The following is a 17,256-nucleotide window of genomic DNA, read 5'->3' as shown; positions in this document are numbered from 1 at the left end:
CTTCCAAAGGGAGAAGATTCTTTGGCTTTAGTACAGTTATCCTGCTTCCCTCAGTAGGTGCCCTGGTGCAGCCCAACGTACCTTCACTAGGCAACAGTGAACTAAGAGGGTGCATTTTTTTCCAAGTTTTGCCTACTAACCTCAGACCCCAGGTACTTCCCTTGGGAGTATGATTTTCAAAGTATTCCCTCCCATTGTAAGAACTTTCTAGTAAAAAAAAATCTCAGTAAATTATGTTCAGCCTCTGCTTTTACAGGATACCCCATTTCAGCAAGATGTTCACCGCAAAGTATCTTCTTAGTCCTAAAACTGGTCCCCTTCAGTCTGGTGGAAACATAAAGAGTTGACAGTACATTTTACAATACAACAGGGCACAAATCCGTCTGTTCAGTGCTGTGATTGACTTTTGGATCCTGATCTCTTAGATGACATTGATTACTCTGCATCCAGCAATTTAGTAGCAATCTTGCTGACATTCTGGGGTCTCCATAGATAGAGAACTCAATGCTTTAATTTATTAGACTGACATTTTGTTCTGCTATTAAACAAAAGAAAAGGAAGAGTTGAATGTTAGGGTTCATCAGAACAGTTATTTCTGATTCAGTCATTGACTAGCTGGAGCATAAATACGGTTGTTTTATGTAGGAGCAAGATGTATTGCTTTTAGCTTTGCCTTTAGGGAACAGATCATTCACTTCCCATTGCATTTAATTTTTACCATAGGGAAAAACTTAATGTGACTTATGAATAAAATCATTATAATCATGATTATTAAGCATGATGAGAAGAAAGTTTGCCAGGAACTGAGCAATTTCTGTTCCTTGGCTACATATTCTATTTACTGAATAATAATGTCATTTGGAAAACAAATGAAGACTAAGATTAGCCTTGCTAAAAAGAAGACAAGAACTGCTATTAAGCAACATTTTCTCTCAGGTTGTTAGAAATAATATTCCATATGGTTTATGTTTCAGCATTTCTACTTTTGCTGATGTAAATATTTTTCTTTTTACATAACTGACTTAAAAAATATGTCCTAGAGATCCACAAAGACACATGTCCCTCATTCAGATAGCTAGATCTTGCTTTCATGTCAAGGCTGATTAAGTCCGAGTCCATATTAAAGCATTACGCTATTGGCCATGGGAATCATAAGATGTGGCTTTTCCTGCTTCTCAAGAACGTAGAGCTGATTATTGTTATAGGCAAGGCTTCTCCTTGGCTGGGGCATTTCTGTGCCTCATTCGTGGGTGTGTGTCCACATCATCACCGTGGTTCTGACCAGGAGAGCGCTGTTTAAGCTGTCACCCCCTATCATCCAGTGTAATCTGACAGCCTGCGAAGTGTCTCCCTTTTGGGTGAAGCCAAGCAGAAGCTGGGCTCTGCAGCCACACCTCGGGTGCTTCGGCTAGCCCTGGGTGTTTGGAGGTGGCCCAAAGTGGCCCCCAGCTGCAAGTAGGGTGGACATCTTGCCCTCAGCACCAACTGCTTCTCTTATCAGCTCTGCTGCTGCCGTGCCGCTCTTCCTAACACAGACAGTGGTTAGTCATTCATGCCACATGTCAGGAAAAATGATGCTAGATGAGCAACTGAGAGGTCTGTTTGAGACGTGGCTGGTAACTGATGGGTGTCACGGGACTAACAGATCTGTCTATTGTAAGGGCAGAAAGAGGCTGCTGTGCTCTCTTTTTTATGACTGTGGATATTGCAAAGGAGAAAGATAACCCCGTCATTAATATTTGTACTACCCAGTCATAACACCTGCAACAACTGGAGGAAGCAGGACAAACATTTCAAAAAGAAACCCAACTTATTTACATTTTCAAGTGGTGGCAGCAAGGACACGATCTGTAATGGTTATTGCTCTCCCTATTTAAAAAAAAAAAAGGCCTTGTTTCAAATTGTTCAGTTTGCTGAGCTTCAGCTGCTCAGCTCCGCATGCCTGTAGCAGCCAGCCAGTGCTGGATTGCTGCAAGACTGTCTTGGTGAGGGTGCCCCCCATCCATGTCCCACCACTGCCCCATTCAGCTCCTCTCCACAGCCCCCAGCCATGTCTGTACGGCTTATGCACAGGCCATTGCTGTGCCCTGGCCTTCACCATCCCTGCCACATGCAGCACGTGAAGTTTTTGGGGAGGAAGGAAGCAGTTTGAGGACTAAGCTCTTTTCCCTGAGCACCACAGCAAGAGCAAAGGTAGCGCGTTATTTCTGAAGGCAACTAGATGGTTTCCCGGCTGTTTCACCAGTGGGGCATCCTTGTGGCATCATCTGCCTGGATGTCCAGAGCAAAACAATGTGTGTAGTTGACAAAGTGGTGCTACCACCATGCTCTGTGACATCCATATAGATGAAGACCTGTCTCTCACCCTTAGAGCTGGGGACTGCCTGTGTGAGGAGCTGCTACCTAACATGAATAACCCCTCTGGACTTCAGCATCAGTGCCCACACATATTTCTAATATAAAGCAGATGCCAGCTGTGTATTGAAGAAGTTTAAAAAAAAAAAAAAAAAAAGAAAGAAAACACAAGAGGTTAGACAGTTGTGTGTCATACTAGTTTTAAGTGTCTCTTATTTGGCATTTTCTCCCATAAAGTGGCCTTTGGGTGAGGGGTGGAGGGGTGTGTGTCTATATGGAGGGAGAAGAATGGCTTTTTTATGCTCAAAAAACTTGTAGCCAGATAAGATAAAATTTAATAATCTCACCCAGCACAATTACTTGGATTCTAATAAAACATGTAAATATAGTAAAGATTAAAATCCTCCTGTCAACAAAGAACATGAATCTTTAAAAGTTCACTCTGAACCAGAGGGAATGTCTCCTGACAAAAGCCTGTCAGTTCAGCAGGATGCTGTGACTGAAGCTTTGCAGTGGAAATCTGGCCAAGAAACTACTGTTCTGCTGTTCCCCCTCCATCCTCCTGGACACACAGTAACATCAATTAGCTGAAGGGCTTGCAAGGCTTTCACTGCTTGTGTGCCCTCATTTCAGTTCTGCAGGCACATCTGGCAGTGTCACACTTCACTAAGTGGTACCATATAAATGGGTGAGAAACAAATGGAGGAATAGTATCAGCCAATATGAAACTGCATCTGTCATGTTAAGATACATTAAAGTAATAGCTAATGTAATTTTAATTAGGAGAAAATGCATACCTTTATTAGTATTTAGCAGGAAATTGTAAATAGACCATCACCAGGAATATGTTATGCCTATTGATTTTGCATGGTATCACTGAAGGTGGTTTTAACGCTTTTTGTGTGATTGTGAGAATGTGGGACATTTTACTTTCTTCGGTTAATTTTTCTGTTACAAAAGAACAAATATATTTGTCTTTTTACAAACAGGATGATGCCAATTGCTGGACAAGGACTCTGTGAAACCACGTGGTATATGGCATCTATTTTAGCTCTTGTATTGCCCTAGCACACTCAGGGTGAAAGCTTCACAAAATACAAAGCCCATAGGTCTCCACATCCAGTAGCTGCTCCTGGATTTCCACAGCCTACAGAACAGAGCTGAGTGAAGAGGCTCTTCCATGCAAACAAGCTGCTTCCCAAATTCAGGATAAAGGTGTTCCACTTCACTGCTAGGAAGGCTGAAGCTGCACAGCGTCACTGGGGTCGATGAATTGTCTCTTTATGAATGACTGCATCTTAGTGAATGGTAAAGAAGTTATTTAAGGAGAAGTTTGTCAGGGAAATGCACTGGAATTTTATTGTGATGGTCTGGCTTTGGGGGACTCACACCATTAAATCACCGAACAGGTGAGAAAATGAATCCCAACTGACTGTAAACACAAAGCAGTGGGGTGCAATCGATAGCAACCCATCCTTGGTTCTTACTGCCTTTCTCTTTCTAAGCTTTAACTAGAGTACCTGTTTCTCTACTAAAGAGAACAACATAGGAGCATAACTACTGCTACTAGTAACATACAGCTGACACCTTTTATCTTTAAAGTGTTTGCAATGATAACTAAATAATCTTCAGAACTTCCCATCATGTATAGCCAAAGTAATTTAAAGTGTTTTCTAGACCTTCAAGGCAGAATTTTCACGTATTTTGGCAAGATTTCTGGTTCTCTGCAAGCAGCTCAGATGGAGCTTTAGAAAACACTGTATTAAGAGGAGGGATTTCTCTTACACGTGAGTTCTGGTTTGATCTTGTGAACTGTCTGTGTCCTTAGGGAAGTAACTTTCAGGACCCCCAAAGACAAGGTAAGTAACTGCCTGCGTCGCTGTGAGGCTGTCAGCCAGCCATGGCCCTGCTGCCTGCTCTGCCCATGCCAAGCCCTAGGACCCAGCCTGCTAACTGCTGGCACTGAGGAAGGAAGATGTGAAGACTGGCAGAGAAGTAATTACTTTCAAAAGAGTTTTGATACATTTTCCCAAAAGCACTTACTACCCTCTTTCACGTATCAGCAGCAACAGAGCAGCTGCATTAATGACTTTTCACTGTTCCTCTTTCCTCATTCCCAAACTCAGCCATACCTTCATCCTAGTTCAGATGCTTCCCCAACACCTTCGCTAGCCCCTCTCCCTTAGAGGGGTATTAAATGTATGAACTTGCCTGTGCTGCGATTGTCAGCTATGCTGTATTTTATACTATACACCCCCTGTGCTTGTGTTGACAAGACAGAGAAATTGCACACCACAAACAGATCTTGTTTGGGAAGAAAAAGGCCACTGGCAGGACAGCAGCAGGAATGGAGCACAGGAAAAGTTCAGAGGAGAAACTGTATTTTGGTGCAGGACTCCAGGTACAGAGTTCCCTGGTCATATACTGGAGCAATGAGGGCACTGAGACATAGATCGCACATTTGTGCCTTACCTCTTTGGTAGAACAATACATTTTAAATGTATTTAATGTAATCTGAAGTAAATAAAGGGCATTTTGCAAAGGATGGAGCCATTCCATTCCCAAGTGCTCCTGAATTGCTCAGCTGTATCCTACAGCAGCTCTGAGATTGGAGATCCAAGGAGGACTACACATGAGCAACTCACATCTAGGAAGGGTACCTGTGCTGGGCTGGAGCATCCCATTTTCCAAGAAATGAGAAAGGGCAGCCAGTACTCTGCTCAGGAAGGATTCCAGAGGCTGAAATGTGAGATAATTCTAGAAAATCTCCCCAAAATCTGGAGATATTTCAAAGCAAACTAAGACAGCTGCCTTGAGTAATGGCTCTGATATCTTGACTGCAACCAGCTATCGCTCCTGCATAGCTAGTTATGAAACCAAGGGAAGGACCACTTCACTCAAGTATCTATTTAACATCAAAATTCAAGAGATGACATTTCTGCAGTGTGAAGCCAATTCAAACACGCAGAGAAGGGGACCACCCTGTACCAATGCTGTTGAACTGAACACCAGCCAGCCAGCGCCCTGGACCGATGCACCTTCACTAACTGGCCTCGTACTGCTGTAAATAGAGAGTCCTGAAAACCTGCTTTGCTGCAAAACGTTCCCTTGGGTTCAAAGTAAAACCATCTTGTTTGGGTACATATGAGAAAAAGGGAGCCTTGTGAAGGGGCAGCAGCACAGGGCAGCTGAGGGAAGAGGTGTAACATTTCTGGGTTATTAGAACAGACATGTGGCCGAGGTCAGCAAGGTTTGGTGGTCTCCTCTGCGTGGATTTAGAGACTGTTTTCTAAAGTATTTATCACTAGGGAAGGAGTGAGAGCAGGAAGCCCATTTCTTACAGATTTTTTTTTCTTAACATTTGCATTTCCTCCCACCCACACAGAAATAGACTGAGAATGATGCTCACACCTACTGAGCCATAGACCATTTTCAGTCATTTGTTTTTTGACTCAGTGAATCTTCAAGTATTTTAAAGAGGATGACAAAAGCACCTTTCACAAGGATAATTACCTAGCACACCTGCATCAGAAGAGGGCCTCATGTTTGATTGCTTTAAAGAAGAAAAAGAATCCGATGGCAAACAATAGTATTATAAATCTATTATTTGGAATCACTCCATGACAGTAAATCAATGACTGCATCCCTTAGTTCCATTTTCAGCCTCTGTAAACTTCTTGGTACCCTTAATTGGTTTGATTCTCCTATTGATTTTCACAGCTCGCAGGGTCAGCAAGGTTACGGAGAAGCTGCCTCCCTCCTTAGCCCACTCTGTGTTACCACCCACTGTATAATAAGCCTCCTGCTAACTTTTAAAATGCTAACTTACTCTCTTTCAATATTTGAAACAAAGTACCAAAAACCAGCATTAAGCATATAAAGAACTCATTGTCAGTAAAATGCTAGATTTTTATATAGTTTTGAATGTAGCAAAATATTGTAGAAGCTTATTATAAGGATTTTAGCTTGGCTGAGTTTACTTCTATATTTCAATATTTATGTCTGGAAGAGAGACAAAGAAAAGGGGGAAAAGACAGACCAAGAAAAAAAAAAAAAGGAAAAAAAAAGGAGTAATTATTCAGAACTCAGTTGCCTGAATTTCCACTCACAGTAGATACATGATGGTGTTCCTCCCCTGCATCATTGCCATCACCTGCAAAGATTGCTAATAGACATTATGAGGGTCTCTCAACTATAGAAGTGCTAATAGATGCTATTCTAATGCTGTCCATCATAACAAATTATAATCATTTACAGCATGTCCACAGAGAGGTAGGAACAAAGCAGAGATTAGTAATTGAAATAGTGCAGTGGCAATTAAAACACTTGTGGTTAGCAGCTGCTTCTAAATTGCTAGAAATGGGTATTTACATAAACAAGGGCTTTCCTTTACTGAAAGGGGCTTGTGTGTCATGTAGGGTTTGCTGTTCTCTTTTCTAGTTTCTGGGCATCTAGCAGCAAATGGAGGTATTCAGCTGCATGATCGTATTTACTCCTTCCTCCTGTAAAGAGCTGCTTTAGGGCATTTGCATGTCTGGGTGTCCCCTAGCAACAAAGCAATTAAATTACCCTGAGAAATAAAACACATTCTTAACTTGTAATCCAAATGCAGACATTTAGTTTTTCATATACTTTTTGAAAGGTCTTCCTTAGGTACTTCAAAATGCAATCCAAGACTGTCTTCTACAGAAATCTGTTTGGTCTTTGGACCTTCAAGGTAATACTGTTTGAAGGACAGGATTTGTCTGAACTCCCCCTCTGTGGAATTGCCTTTGGTCCCTGAGGATACACAGAGGGGTGGCCTTACCAGCTATACCACTGGCAAGTTTTCTTTTCTGATTGTTCTAGGTATTTTCTAAACGCAAGAAAAAATTAATAAGGAGAAGTTATTATTTTAACCCACTTAGTTACATTTGTACCTATTATTAATCAACCAAATTCCTCTCTGGTTGCAGAACCAGTAATTTCAAGAGAAATTTCAATAGCAAGTGGCCCAGGAGCAGCCTGTGCCAAGGTGTAGCAGGGGCTGGGGCCAGGGTTGGCTGTTGGTGCAGGGCACTGGGAGACAGGCAAGAAAACGGGAAGAAGGGTGATGCTGGCTGTGAAGGAAGGGATGCTTCAGCGCTCAGGTACCAGTGGGAGGGTGTGATGACAGGACAGGTATATGTAAGAGGCACGGCAGGGGCACACCTGTGCCCTGTCTGAGACAGGGCAGGCAGGGGAGGTTGGTATAGGGTCCTCCTATAAATAAGTTCTTGTGGTTGATGCTTCTAAGGAGACATGGGCAGCTTAAGGTAGAGAGTCCGTTTCAAAGATTATTTGAGAAAAAGGTAACCAGTGAGAAAATAATCAGTGAGCAAAGATGCTTGCTGGCTTGTGTGTTTGTGTCTCTAATGGAAGCAACAAGCTAGGGAGAAGGGGATGTTTCTAGGAAAAGGAAAAGGGATAGTATTAGAACATACTAGTTCACTTTATAAAGACATCCCCCCCTTTTACCCTCTCTGTATAGAGAGTGTTCTTATAACATGCATCCTAGGTAGGAAGGCTTTGCTAGTGCACAGAAATACCACCCAGAAACTTCTTGACAAAAGGCAATTTTCAATGTCTGCTGACAAGATGATGCACTAATGAGTTACCTTTACTTTCTTTTTTTTTCTATAGGCAAGTTCTGTATAGGAGGCAAAAAGAGAACTTCTATAGGAAAGAAAGAAGAAAGAAGAGAGAAAAGCAATTTTCTCTCTGGGAACTGAACACTGTCAATTAAGTTATCAGATACAACAATGTGGAACGTTATTATATTAGAGATAGGTTTTGTTACCTTTTACAGACCACTGACTATGACTTGACAGCTGTCTGTAAGCATCTGGAGGGGATGAAGATTTCTCACAGCACAAGGTTCACTTTTTTCAGAAAATAAAGATATTCAGTCAAAATGACATATTACAGATAGGCAATAGAATTTAACAGTGAGAAATTAAAACTGGACAATATCAACTTGATAAGGTATGTACCCTTCATGGTATGTGGCTGCTAATGATGCACATTAGTGCTTTAGAAAGGTAGTGGTTTCTCCATTATTTGAAGCCTTAACACTGCATGTTTTCCTAAAAAAAACCCTCTCTTGGATGAGAGTCTGTAGTTGTATTGGGCAGGAGGTCATAACAAAAGGAAGATAATGGTCCCTTTCTGCTTTTAAAACACATAATTCTATTAGCAATCTGCCATCTGGGCAGAAATATCAATTTGTTGGAAACTTCTTCACAGGTACTGGAGGATTCTGACACACACCTTTCATTCATTTCAATTCCCTTGCATGACTTTGCAAAGTCTTGACTAATATTGTTTCTTGAAAAACTAATCTTCTGAGCCATATGACATTTCAGTCATAAGCTAGCAATGATTACACTATGGAAAATATAGAACAATAGTTAATATTATAGATTTCTCTATCACTCTCTGTCACGGGTGTTATACCACTGATGCAGTCTGCACATGCTGAGAGCTTTCCACTGTTGTCTACCCAGACAGCTGTAACAGCCCCATTTGCCTGTTGCAGGAACAGTCCTTGTTCACTCCTCACAGTTTGACAGCGAGAGTCAACTGTGCTAGTATGATCCTTTTCTTTGGTTCCACACCCCCCCTTTTTTTCTATTAAGTGATATACCAGTCTTATGTGATAAAGTGTCAAAGTCATAATTCTGTTCTTTTTTGTCTTATATCCTTCCATTTCTTATCATTGATTAATGATTCTCATAGACTTTTCCTTTTGACTTCTTTTTTTTGCCATTTTTCATATATTATGATGCACACAGGTATGTGTGATAAAGACTCATCAATGTCAGCATTGTTCTACATCTGTTTCTTTTTGAAATATCACTCTATTTGCCTGGATCTGTCTGCTCCTTTCAGAGACAGACTACTCAGGCTGCCTCTCACTGATGCCCTGCTTCATGCTGGCTGTAATTTTTGTACCCAAAAAATCTAAAATGTAGCATTTGGGGGGTTGGCAGATTGTTTGTTTTGTTGGTAGGCTATGTCTCAAAATGAAGGTGAAGCGATGTCCTGTTACAGCTGACACGGCATTAAGGTTTGGAAAATTTCAGTGGAAAAAAGTTCTAAATACCTGTCTTTATTACAAATCCTTGCTGCACCTACTGGTGCTTGTGGCTTCCTCACACAGTGTCAGGGAGGCTGACTAGATGTCTCTCTAACCTGACAGCTGCCTATGTGGTACCTGCACCTCGGTCACTGGTAACTGATGGCAGCTGCTTTTCTAACTGCCTTTACATGCTGCATCTTCCAACCCTACAGTTTTCTTGGTCCATTTCGTTTCTTTTCTAGATGGCAGCTAAGATTTTCTTCTTCTCAGTGATGGCCTCCTCCGTTATGTGACTTGCCCATTACCAGTTTTGCTCATTCAGACCTATTTTGTACCTTCAATGTAATATCAACTATTACCGTGCCTGCTGTGCTGGTGTACTTGCCACTTGACAAGACCTGTATCACCAGGTGACAAAAACTTGCTCGAGGAGCCAGCCTCACCAGGGCACAGGCTTCCACCTATCAGTCCCAGCGCCTTGACAGTTTGTATTGCCTGCGTTTCTTCCCCAAAACTATGAAAGAAATTAAATTTCCATAGGTTTTGAGTAAAGATCCCTTTACAGGTGAAAAGCTGAGTAAGGAGCAAGAAGCAAGTGGTGGTTTTTAACAATCACTTTTCAGGATGGGGAGAAGTCTGCAGTGTGGACCAGACCTCGGATGAGCTTTGTTCAACATCTTCATCAGTCACAGTGAAATCTCCAGGTTTGGACAAAGCTTTACTGGGCAGTGACATACAATCTAAACCATGCCAGATGCTGGTGAATGGAAGTGGCACGTCCAACACAGGAAGGAGGTCTTCAGGTGCTCTGAAGCAAGCACAGCAGCAAGCAAGAAAGCCAATAAAATGTTGCACGTCAGCAGGAACACTGAGAACAAGATGGAGTGCTGGTGCTACATGTTTTTCATGTTAGCACATCCACATCTTCAGCAGCACATGCGGTTTGGAGTGCACATCTCAGGAGAGACATGTGGAAGGGGCAGGGGCAGCTCAGGAGTCACAGGTGTGGGACAGCTGCCCTACAAGAGAGGTGAGAACACCCACTGTTCCAACGGGGCACTGGAGAAGAGCCCAGCCTTTTAGTCTGTCCTCATGAGGCAATTGCAATTCCCCCACTGAGGGTGTGCTCAACATTTACAAGATTGTGAAGGTCATGGGAAAAATGAATGTGGGCCGTTATTCACAAAGTCCCACAATTCAAGAATTGTGAGGCTTCATGAAATGGGTAGGAGGTGAGTTTAAAGCAGAAAAAAAGCAAACACTTCCTTAACCAGTAGCAACTCAAAAGTTGCCTCCTTAAAAGTAGCAACCAGCTGCAAGAACCTGCTGCCATGGGAGGTTTCAGAGGCAAACAGTGTCAGTAGGTTCAAAAGCACTTACACCAATTTTTTAACAAGTCCATAAGGAGTTCTTAAAAGGATTAGGCTGGGATAGTCCTTCTAATATCCCTAATTCAACAGCCATGGATGCTGAGGGAGGTGTGAGAGGATGGACTGCAGAATGGGACCAGGCCCACATGTGCCCCCCAGACAGCAGCTCCAGCTGATGCTGGCAGAGACAGGAGGCAGGTCCTTGGGCTGTGACCCAGCAGGGCATCTCTTCTGTCCCCATAGGTGCATGTCTGTGACACAGTAGGGCAGCCATAGCCACTGCAGCAGCCAGGACCCTCCATCCCATCCAGCAGCAATCCTGGTCCCCCATCGCCCCGTGCCAGACACAATGGGGCAGACCCGCTGCAGAGCAAGATAAAACGTGGCTTATCTTCCATGCATGCTGCGTGCAGTAATATACCCTGGCAAACTGAAGATAGATGCTCATATCTGTCTGTTCTGAATTTCTGTTACCTGGAGAGTTAGGACAGCGATTTTTTTTTTCTTCACACAGCCAGGTCCTATCTGGCACAAGCAGAGCATGCTCGTATCTAACAGACCTTCTAGATTCAACATAATTCTCACTGAGCAACTTCAGTATCTCTCCACTGTACTCCCCCGAGCCCTAGGCTGTTGATTAATTACTCATATAATGAAGAGTTAACAGCAAAAGAATTTCCCATGAGGCTGATGTTTCAATTTCTGCGAGTCTGAGATGTGGATGATTCTGTTTAAAAAATGGAACAAATAAAGTAGCAAAAGATTTTGTATGGTCTTTATCAGAGTAGGAACATTGAAGAATGGGAAAATAAATCTCAAGGTCACAAGCACTGTTATCATACGGTCAATGCTATTTTCATTCACAATATTTCTAGTAAGAACGTACTTCACGTGATGCTGCAGGAGTGACACAGATGTTCTTCCTACCCTTGAAAATCCTGCCCTGCAGTGCTCAGAAAAGGATCAGATACCTCACCAGGAGGATGGAGTCAGGAACCGCATCAGTCAGGATGTGTCTCAGCAAGTAGAGACAGATTTGACCCAGGAGCAGTGTACCAAAGCCCTTCAGAGGCCACACTGGAAGAATGATAATAAAAGATTGCTTCCTCTTTTTTTAATAATCTGGGGAAAATATTCTGAGTCCAGATGGCTAAGGGAAAAGAGGTTAACTCCTGTAAAAAAGCCTGCAGTTTTGGTGTTCAAACACCTGTGGCTTCAGGAAGGAAGATCTCAATGCTGATTTAACTCCCAGATGTTCCAGATTTTCTCTTATGTCTCAAAATGTACATTTTTAAACCTGCCGGCAAAACCTTATGTAGTAACATGGAGCAAGAACCTGAAGGTCAGAAAGCCCAAACGTGAGCTGAACATATCTGACCGGGAAGTAAACTGGCACAGGCAGGAAAGCTGCTGTCTGCTGTGTCCACACAGGAGAAAGCAGAGGACGACATCTAATCAGAGGACAGATACCTTGAATCTTCTCTACTGTGTCCCCAGGGATCAGCTGTGGAACTTGGTAATACCTGTTCATTTAAATGCCATAATAAGCAGCTGTCATATACATGTTTCTCCCAAATGCCAATCGAGGAAATCTTGCAATTCATGGGACTCTGAGGAATAACTGCTTCCCATATTGTGAAACAGACTGGACTGGTGGTAACTCTTTTTCTTCCCTCTTTCTCTCATTGCAGCTGAATATCACATAGGGGAATCAGAAATCCGAAATTCAGCAGTGCCCTAAAAATTAAAAAAAAAAAAAAAAGCAAAAAAAAAAAGCTGGAAATGCAAAATCATTGGCATTACTTCTGCTTAAAGCCAAGCAGGCTGCCAGTTTCTACAGAAAAGGAGACTTACAGATGAGAAAATTACAAAGTTCAAAGGTAGAATACAACCACAAAACACCGAGCCCGATGACTGCCTGTGGCTAGGTCCTATGTGAAAACCGGGCAGTCGACCAGCTTCTAGCAGATAATTTAAGTATTTGACTGTATAAAACTAATGGAGGTTTCTGCCTAAATGTTTCTGTGCTTGGTGTGGTGCACTGCAGTAACTGTTCCCAGGCTGAGTGGCACTATGAAATACCCTCTGTGTTCCCTTCCCGTGGAAAGAGGGGTTCATAACAAAAGTGACACCGTCACTCAATTCAAAGCACTGAAATGCTTACTCTGCCCAAAATTGCCCCCCACTCCCCCAGTTAATTTCTTTTAATTGTTATTCTAACTTTTATCTGTATCAGATAGTACATTTCCGCACTAGATGGGAAAGTGAGTGTTTTCACTCACACCATTTCACTTACATTTCTGCCTCTCCTTTCTCCCTACAATGGTCCAAACTCACCATTCCTTGTTGTTCCCATTCTCCTTTCTGAACAGGCATCATACAGCCCACCCTCCCCAGGTTTGGACCATCCCTCCCTGATGCCAGGTACCTCTGCTCCAGTACAGATTACTTCAACTGTGGGTTGAGTCTGTGCTCAAGAGGCGGCTGCCCTGAAGGCAGAACTAGTCCATGGGGAGGAGGCATTTGCACTCGCCTTTGGATGTGATCCCAGCTGAACTGGGGTGGAGGATCTGATCTGCCTGGGTTTTGAGGACATGTGGCCCTACCAGAGGAGGTCATACTCAGAAACAAAGTGTAACGATCACCCTCTCAGCACCGGTAAGTACCCCTGTAGACACCACATGAAGAGGGGCAAGGCTTTAAGGCAGGCCACAGGAAGACCACAGAAGAGGACGGAGGTGCTGGGACTGACATGTTCTGCCCTAGATACGAGGGGCGAATCCTCAAGGGACTTTTGAGATAAGTATCAAAGATAGAGCTGTTTAAAAAATGTAAATGTGGTGTTTAGGGACATGGTTTAGTGATGGACTTGGCAGTCCTGGGTTAATGGTTGGACTTGATCTCAAAGGTCTTTTCCAACCTAAATGATTTCGTGATTCTGTGTTTGTTTGAAGGCAATTTGCCACTTAAGAGGACAAAACAGAGGGCAATGACCAAAGTTTCTTACACACTCTGTCAATGTGGACTATTGCTTCAGGCCATATTTGCTGTGAGGCCATTCCATCCATCCCTGCTGCATGGGCCACAGCTCTACCTGGCTGGTCTGGCAAAAGGGAGTACAGAGCGGTAAGCTGAGAAACCAAAGGTAGGCATAAATACAGTTTCAATCATTTTTTCTCCTGAAGGATATTTTGTGCAATAAGATGAAGTACTTCAGGGCCAACCCCTCAACCCAGCATGTCCGTCTGTATTAAAGCAGCTGAATTCTCCACTGAGAGCACCAGACACCACTCATTTCCCAGAGTCAGCACATCCACCAGACCTGTGTATTGCACGAGACACACAGGACTTGATGGCAAAGAGTTTCTTCTGTCCTGGCATGACAAGAACCACCGTCGCATGCCTCACTGTGATTAATATGAAGGAACTCAGAACACATCAGAAAACAGGAGCACTATGAACATGCTGGCCTGGGGAACAGGGCAACTGCACATGAAGAGGTGGCATGCAGGTGCCAGTCTTCAATTCTGTGAGTATACAATGGCTGGATGCAATCCAGTACATTTGTACATTTTTTTTTTTTTAAAAAGGAACATCACCTGAAAAAAAGCATTCCATATTGACCTGTAGTGGAATGAAGCTGGGTTAATTAGCATTGATAATATACAGCTGTGGGTTGGCTTCAGGGGCAGTGGGTTGGCCGATGTAGATAAGGTGTAGGTGTGGCTGGTTAAATTAAGTGGTTGAGAGCCAATGAAGAGAGAGCAGCCGAGGAAGAAGGGGAGAGAGAGCACATGCCTGGCATGAGGAGAAGGTAGTAGAGGGACTGGCATGAAGAGCATGCTAGTATGAGGTGGTGAAAGACCTTGTTGCAGCTTGATGGCTTGGAGAGTGCTGCGACATTGACCAAAAACTTTTTTTTTTTTTTTTTTTTTTTTTTTAAGTTCTTCACTTTTGCAGTGATATCAGAACAATGATTACTTTAGAAATTATAATTTTAATATAAAGAATCATGATTTGTAAATGCAAGTCTAACAGTAAAAATAATCCACCTCTGCTGTTCTCTGGAAAAAAACATGGCATTGGCAATAATCTGCCTGCTTTGAAGCTGTTCTTTGCATCCCTTTCCTTCCAATGAAAAAATGATAGTATTTCCTTCCTTGTTCTTTCAGTAGAGTGTGACAGAAAGTACCGAAATATTGGTATATATTTCCATGACTATACGTGTGGCCAAAATATTTTCTTGCTGTAATCCAAAGCCCTCAGTAAAAGTCACTGTACACCGCAAAATGGCATACACAGTGCATAACTACAAATAGTTCAAAACTGCGTGTTTGTATTATATTCATATTTCAAAATGATGCAGTCATTTCATTGTATCATTGACAACATCAGACTTTTCTTTGTGTCTCTTTTCCTAATTAGGAAAAGCCAAGATATGACACATAAAGCAAAAATATTTGTTTTGTTGGTTTATCAAAATGTTGTGAAGAAGTCTTCAAATATTTAATAGTTACATCTTGGAATAAAAATTACAGTGCAAGAGTTTACAAAACCAAGTTCCCTGTATATTTTTAATGTATTAGTAGTATTATTGATTTCTGCTATTTCTAGTAGAAATTTGATATTCATCTTTCTTTTTCTACTAATTAATTCAATAGCCAACTAATATCAAGTAAGTTCTCTAGTGATTATTTCCTTCTCTGTAGGGTTTATGAGATGGGCTTGATAATCTTATATGATTTTCTACCTCACATTAGGCTGACTGTGAAATGGAGTATTGCTGAATGAGCCTGCAAAGTGCCTAATCATGAACTCAGTTTTAAGCAATTCTTAAATCTCATTAACATTTGAATTGACTGTGCATTGATAAACATGTATCTGACATAGTGCACCAGGATGCTTAGGGAAACGATAATGAATACATACATTTTTATATATAATATGTATATCTATATATACATACATACATATTTGTAGGAGGGTTGGGGTAAGTTGTTATTTGAAGACTTGCATTTTAGTAGATTTGCTCCTAAAATGGGATGAAGAGTTCAGCAATTGCACATCTTTGTTAAGGGCTCTTGTGGATCCTACCTTATTGCTGTAGGTCAGAGGTAAAATATCAGAAGATGTACCTAAGAGAACATTGAATACTCCCTCCTGAACCTATTGGTGCTGTTGGACAAGTGATGGCCTGCATGACAAATCACACAGAAGAGATCCCTGTCCTAATGTTACAGATCTCCACTTCATGGTGCTTCCTGGAATCATCTATGCCCTGTCCAGCCTGCTTTTCTGCAGCAGCTCTTAAGGAACAGTACACAAGTCTGTGTTGCTGTTAATCACCTTTGGCTGGCCGGGAGACTGCAGACCTTACAGCATTCATCCATGACTCTGTCTCCGCCAGGTTTGTCTATTGTCGTGCAACTATTTTGAGTTGTTCACTGAGCAGTGTGCTGCTGATGGAGGGAACGCCAAATGCCTTCTTGCAAGATTACCTCAAATAGGTATGGTTTTTTTCAGTGATTTTTCTTGTATATTTATACTTCTAAAACAATTAATTTCCATTCTATATAGAAATGTGATATAGTGAGATTTGGTATTGCATGATGTCTGCGCTATCTCTGCCTTTCAGTGCTAATCAACTGCCTAGAATAACAAATACAGATGTAGATGAGCAGGAGTTTCCACACATTCCGTTGAATTATAGACAAAAAGCTTCTAAGTAGCTAATATGTTTTATGGTAAAACTGTTTGCTCGTAACAGTGTGTGGGAAACGTACGCTTAGCATACTTGGAAGTTTAGAAGGGACTCACTTCATTTAGTAGAGGAAATAAGTACCCAGAAACTGCCTGACTACTAAGCTGCTCCAGTTTTCTTTTACTTGCGAAGATTCTTCCAGGCAGACCTAAAAAAGATTTGAAGTCGTACAAGTGAGGTACACAAAAAAGAGAGATATTAACAAGGTTTAACTTACAGGCCTTCCAGGAGGAGTCTTTCCATATTCCCATGCCTGCAGAATCTGGCTGCTTTTCAGGGCTCTTCTTTCCAGCAGGGCTTGATCCCATCAATCTGTCAAAGCCCTACAAACATCAGAAAGGGGCAGAGCTCCTGAGGCCACAAGCTGACCCAAACCAGAGCACTGTGAGTAGAAAGAGGGCCATTCCCCTTGCTCCTGACATTCCTTGCTCCCAACTCCCACCCCACACTCACCCACAGGGCTGGGGCAGGCAGCAGAGGCAGGCAGCAGTGGCTGGGGCAGGCAGGGGAAGGGGTAGGCAGCTGGGACTGGTGCAGGGCTGGTGCAGGCAGGTGCAGGCAGGTGCAGGCAGCTGGGACTGGTGCAGGCAGGTGCAGGGCTGGTGCAGGCAGCTGGGACTGGTGCAGGCAGGTGCAGGGCCGGTGCAGGCAGGTGCAGGCAGGTGCAGGCA

This window comes from Falco punctatus (genome assembly GCF_963210335.1).
Source record: "Falco punctatus genome assembly, chromosome: 4".
In the NCBI taxonomy this organism is placed as follows: Eukaryota; Metazoa; Chordata; class Aves; order Falconiformes; family Falconidae; genus Falco; species Falco punctatus.
The sequence above is the reverse complement of the archived record's forward strand: the minus strand, read 5'-3'. Positions refer to the sequence as shown.